Source organism: Enhydra lutris, unplaced genomic scaffold, assembly GCF_002288905.1.
Source record: "Enhydra lutris kenyoni isolate GAN:26980312 unplaced genomic scaffold, ASM228890v2 scaffoldscaffold8, whole genome shotgun sequence".
Taxonomy (NCBI): Eukaryota; Metazoa; Chordata; class Mammalia; order Carnivora; family Mustelidae; genus Enhydra; species Enhydra lutris.
Window position 1 is genome coordinate 43,303,209 of NW_019154092.1, and position 6,635 is coordinate 43,309,843.

Here is a 6,635-nt window from a genome sequence, read left to right on the forward strand (position 1 = left end):
AAGTTAGAGAAATTGGATTCTGACTTGATACTCAGAGATCAGAGGACTAACTTCAGCTCTTTGGTCAGATGTGAAAAAGCTACAGACATGAGAGGGGCAGCATGGGAAAGCAGTTGGAGGTTGCAGTGGGGCCCAGCAAAAAAAAAAAAGGGCATCACGTACCAGTAATAGATGAGGCCCATCTCTCATTTTTAAAAAAAGATTTTATTTTTAAGTAATCGCTCCACCCAGTGTGGGGCTGGAACTCAAAACCCTGAGATCAAAAGTCGCACACTCTACTGACTGAGCTAGCCAGGCGCCCCCCTCCATTTTTTCCCGCTAGGATAAGGCAAACTACATTTAAGAGACTATAAAGCACTAAACAAAGGAAAGTTTCCATGATTAGGGAAAGACTAATTCCTCAGAAAGTCAACGAAGGTATCTGGCAGAGCCAATATCTGTTCATCCTAGGGCCTTCAAGATGAAATTAATCTAAGTAAAAATCACGACCTGAACACAGTTCTGGCCAATTTTTGACTTTTCAGTTGCTGGCAGAGCACTTTGGTGCCCAATAGGAGTCCACACATCAATTCTGAAATAAGAATTAGTGCCTCAGCCCAGCCCAGGTCCTTCCTGGTCACAACAGGTTGAGAATACAAAGTAACCCTGTTGTATTAAGAAGTGCTAGTGAAATCTTTGGTTGGGGAGCCCAGGAATTCTGGAACCAGAGTTCAATGGAAAATGCTCACATCTCAGTCGTATAATCTTTCTGAAGATGCTTTTAGATCTGGGGATTTTCATTTTTACCTTAAGCTAGTTAAACTTTTAAGCCTCAGCTTTTCCCCTGCAAAATGGAAAGAAGGGTCTGTGCCTGTACCCCTAGGGCTGCGGTAAAATGAAGTAAGATTAAGCACCTGAGTTCACTTTGTACTGACTGGGTCACCCAACTAAAGGTAGTGTTTTAAAACCCGCAGGCTTTTTACTTTTGGTTTACATTGCTCTTTACCAGTACTTCCCGTTTTCCCAGAGCTGGGCTGGGTTTTAAGAAGCAGCAGAATATGAGGGATACGACCCAGAAACGCCTATTAGTCACCTCCCAGCACCTCTCGAGCTTTGTTTCTGGAGTTTCATGTCCTCCTCACAGGTAATCATTCCCACTTTACAGATAAAGAAGATGAGACTCAAAGTATACAGTCTGCAAAATATGGGATGAGATGCCCTTGGTAAAAACCAGAAAAGAAGGGAGCTTGAATTGAAACAGAATCCAAAGCTGAAAAATAAGCTTTGTGGGCCCAGTCCAGAAGCAGCTTCCAGGATGAAATGACCAGGCGAGCACGGGACATGACTAAAAAAATGAGATGTTGTCTACAAGGTAGCATGCTCAGTTCCTGTTCCTGGATTTCAAGGCCTCAGAGAGACAGACTTGGAGTCCATTTGATTCTGTCTTTTACCTGGAAAGATATACCTAAGAGTGTCCAAATAGTGGTGATGGAAGGGAAGGCAGAAGAATGTTATTCCTGGCAAAGTTAAAAGAAGTAGGGTCAAGGGCTGAAGGAGGTCCCTGAAAGGGTTGAGGAAATGGAATAACAAAAGCAAGGTTGATCTATTAGTAAAGAAAGTAAAAGCGAAAGGACCATTTCTGTAATCCTTGACCGTGATCTTTTGACCTGAAGCTGTATTTTCCAGAAAGCAGTAGGAATCACCTGCTCGGGAAGAGAAAACATAAAATATGATCCTGACTCCAGAGTCCTCACCGAAAGCTTCTAGGTCTGAGAATAAGATTGGTTTGGTTTTCGTGTGGATCAGGAGAAGCCACTGGGGTAGACCAGGAAAAGGAGACGCTGGGGGTGTGCTTCCTCAACTTCAGAATGAGACTGTGATTCTCAGAATTGGAACCTCTGCCATGTACGGAAAAGACAATCTCGGAAGGTATGTCTAGCTCCTAGACAACTGGGACTTCCAGAATTAGAAAGAAACATCCTAAGCCGTACCACTGGTGACTTCACACGTGTGGAAAGAAGAATGTACTTTCCAAGAAGTACAAATTCGGTAACATATGGAATTTGAGCGGAGGAAAGCTCCACTGGATCCAAACCCCACCAAGAACCCATTCATAATCTGTTCTGACAATAGTTGGATGCAGAAAAGAAGTCCTCAGCTGAGGTAGTAGTACAAACTGTTTTAAGCAAGGAGCTTTAAGAGCGGCTTTCAGACACCCACACAATTATTTTCACACATACGCAATTCTTAAAATTATTTCCAGCAAGTTCTTACAGACTCTACCAACATGGAAGAAATGAATTAGTCCATCTTTCCTGTTTTTCTCTGTGGTTTTAAAGTCTTACTTTCAGAAGACTTTTCTTCACAAGTGGTATTAACCATGTCTTAATAATTAATAGGCATGGCTATTTCTTATTAACTCTATTATCATATTCTTCTGTCACCCAACATTGAACCTCGAAGACTTTAAATCAAGGTCATTTACACATACATCATCAGCATTAGCAAAACCCACAAGCTACCAATCCTTTTTGAAATCTTATTTGTCTAGTTGTAAATCGGTCTTTAGAGTACAATGCCTGGTTTCCCTATTTCAGCACATTACATCTATGACTCAGGTAGTCCTGAAATCACTACCCCATTCAGGTCACTTGTTATGATGTCTTGGTAATTCCCCTGAAATTGCAGCAACAGAAAATGTCAAAAGTTCCACTGTTTGCTTTTGATCTTGGGAAATGTCATGGAAGATACAAGCCTTGGCGCTTTGAAAGGGAAATACCAACATTTATTTCCTGGTTTTAAATACTAATTATTGCATTCTTACAGTGCCAGAATCACATTTTAAAAGCCTTCTCATGTTTCAATTAGTAGAGGCTAACTACTGTTGACTTATCCAAGAGCATTCTAATTTAACAGGCCCTTCATCTGTTGCTGGGGCATAGGTCGGTCATACCTATATTTTGAGGTTTTGTACAGCCTTTAAGATGGTGAGACTGACCTTCCCCATCTTGGTGTTCAATATTAATGTATACAATAAATTATGCAAAACACTGCTAGACACTTTGGGTAAACATTGAAATGCACTGGTAGGCTCTGAACAAAGATTTATATAATCTTGGCCTTCCTTTCCCATTTCAAACTAGCAAGGTTCTTAGTACCAAGCCAGTTCTTTTCAGTTTTTTGTTGTATATTCAGCTGAATATCATAGGTCCTCCTTTTTTTTTTTTTTTAAGGATTTTATTTATTTGACAGACAGAGATCACAAGTAGGCAGAGAGGCAGGCAGAGGGAGAAGGGGAAGCAGGCTTCCCCTGCTGAGCAAAGAGCCCGATCCGATGTGTGGCTCTATCCCAGGACCCTGAGATCATGAGCTGAGCTGAAGGCAGGACTTAACCCACTGAGCCACCCAGGGGCCCCTCATAGGTCCTTCTCAAGACTTTTATGTTTAATAAGTAATTTATGTACACTCTTAAGAGAGATTGAAGATTTATAAAAACATAGAGGCATCAGGTTTCAACACCTCTGTCTTCCATGAGACCTTTCCAGAACACCCTGAAGGGCTAGAGATCTATGGTTTCTCTTCAGCTGTTTTCCTCTTTGGCCTATCAATTCCCACTTCTCATCGGTGAACTCTACTTACTATTTAAAGTATCTAAATGTTTATCTTCTCTAAGGACGGTCTCCTGCATTGCTCTATAAATGTTACCTTTAAAATGTAAAAGGAGGGGCACCTGGGTGGCTCAGCGTTAGGTTAAAGCCTCTGCCTTCGGCTCAGGTCATGATCCCGGGGTCCTGGGATCGAGCCCCACATCAGGCTCTCTGCTCAGCAGGGAGCCTGCTTCCCTTCCTCTCTCTGCCTGCCTCTCTGCCTGCCTAATAAATAAATAAAATCTTTAAAAAAAATAAAATAAAATGTAAAAGGAGATAAACATTAATACAAAGGGAGCATGGAAAATCCCAAATAGCAAGAAAATTTAATTCTTTCACGTTTTCAATTACTTCTCATGGTCAGCTTGAAGATCCTTTAAGGGAATAATTACTCTAAGACATCCAAGAAGGAAAGTATGGCAGTTGAAAGAAAACAGCTAGTCTTCTTTGGTGGGGGAGGGGCAGAGAGAATGTCTTAAGCAGGCTCTCCATCTCATGACCGAGATCATGACCTGAGCCAAAATCAAGAGTCAGATGCTTAACTGACTGAGCCACCCAGGCACCCCAAGAAAACAGCTATTCTTAATCTTTATTAAATGTAGTCTCAATAGGTTTTTCAATGTCCCTTCCTAATTCATCAGTGCCCCACTGCCCAGTTACTCAATCACTAACAGGAAACGGGAAGGTATGGAATAGCCATGAAACAAGTTTACTGCAGCTGAATTATGTTGTGGAAGTATACGGTCACGAAAAAGATGTTTACTATGTAGTATAAACACCCCTAGTCTCGCTTATTTACAAAAAGTTTTGGAATGATATTAGTAGAAATTTAAGTGGGACCGGGAATAGTGGGGGGGGAGTTGGTAGTATTTTGAGAACCACCGTCTGGTTTTCATGCTAAGGGAGCCACTGATAAGAATAATTGGGGAGGATATGTGCTATGGTGAGCGCTGGGTGTTGTTTAAGACTGATGAATCACAGACCTGTACCCGTGAAACAAATATTACATATTAATTAAGAAATAAATTTAAAAATTTTGAAGTGTAAGAACATACCTGTACCTATTTTCAAAACCTGAGTATTCTAGCCTTTTCTTTCTTAAGATTTAAGGAAAAAAAATTATTTATTTATTTAAATAAACATGTATTTTTATCCCTAGGGGTACAGGTCTGTGAATCGCCAGGTTTACACACTTCACAGCACTCACCATAGCATCTTTTTAAAAGATTTTATTTATTTATTTGACAGATCACAAGTAGGCAGAGAGACAGGCAGAAAGAGGAGGAAGCAGGCTCCCCGCAGAGCAGAGAGCCTGATGTGGGGCTTGATCCCAGGGCCCTGGGATCATGACCTGAGCCGAAGGCAGAGGCTTTTAACCCACTGAGGCACCCAGGCGCCCCTAACCATCTTTACTCTTGATAAAAACCTGCTTTGCAATGGAATTCTTTCGTTAAGATCCAGTATAGAGAGAACAACATGCCACCATACCTGAGCTGCCGGCCAAACCAAGTGCTTACAGCCCAGCACCAGCCCTCCGAGGCCGGGAAAATGGAAGACGATTACCTCTGCTATCCAACAGTTTGCTTTGCTCCACTTTGCTTTTATGAAAGCCCCACTTTACTACACGTTTTGTTAACCAAAACAAATCAGAGGAGGATTTACACTTTTTAACTGCTTCTTTATCACTTTCCAGCTTACAAAAGGTTTTACAGAACATTTAACTTCAGATAGTGGGGGAAACGTAATGTTTCCCTCATTCTTAACCATTCACACTGCAAACCCACCACTGGTGTAGTAATTCCCTGGTAAAGGCGGGCACACAGGTTTCCTAAAGCCTCTCTCCCTGTCCTTCCCTACGCAAGAAAATGAATGCAAACATCAAGAAAAGGCAGTTCTAGACTTAGAACTTGGGTAAGTGCTTCTCAGTTTTGCTAACATTTTCAGACAGTTTTGGCTTCCTCTGGCAAGGAAAGTCTCCAAAGTAGATTATTTGCAAGTTCCTCTGAAATATCTTGACCTCATATGAGGTACTAGAAATTCATATTCGTTGGTTGTTCAGTCTATGTTGGAGGTGTAGAAGTATAGCATTCTGTTCCTTTGCCTGAGGAGGATGTTCCAAGACCCCCTGTGGACCCTGAAACCACGATTAGTACCGAACCCTAAACGTACTGTTTTTCCCTATACCTGCATACCTATGATAAAGTTGATTTATAAATTAGACACAGTAGATTAACAAGAATGATAAAACACTGACAATATGCTGTAAAAACAGAAGTTATGTAAACGTGGTCTCTCTCGCTCAAAATATCACACTTCTTGTGATGAGAGAAATGCCTACATGAGATGAAGTGAGGGGAAGGACACAGGTGAGGCTGTGTTAGGCTACAGAGGTCATCTGCCTCCCAGCTGGAAAGTAACTAATTGTGGGTCACTGAAATGGTGGAAAGAAAAACTGAATCAGAGGGGCCAGACGACAGTCCTGTACCACACCCAAACGTTTCTCCTTCATGGTTGTGGAGGTTAATCCTAAAGCTCACAAAACGATTCTAGGGCACTGATCTTACCCATCATCAAATCTCTGTTCTCCAGTTTTCTAGTGCGGCTGAAGAATTTCTGTTCAACACCTACCATGAAAAGACTCACTGTGGCTGTGCAATATCTCTAAGAATGAACAGAATTTTGGTTTCTTTAGAACATCTTAGGAAGGTCTTTATTCTTGCTTTGTAACAAATGGCAATAATTTACTCCAATCAGTATCAAATCATTTCATAAATGGGAGTAATATTTTCATCAACCACAAACCTTTCAGAAGGTACTTCCTGACTGAAAGTTTAAAAATGTGTACCTTCGTATTAGAAAGAAATTCATCTTCTAGATTTAGTGGTTAAAAAGATAAAAACCTGTATGTAACAAAGGATAGAAACTGAGTAGAGTCTGGATGGATTCAGGATTTTAGTTAACATCAATATGTAAAAAGTCATTATTTACTATTAGGATAATAGTAATCGT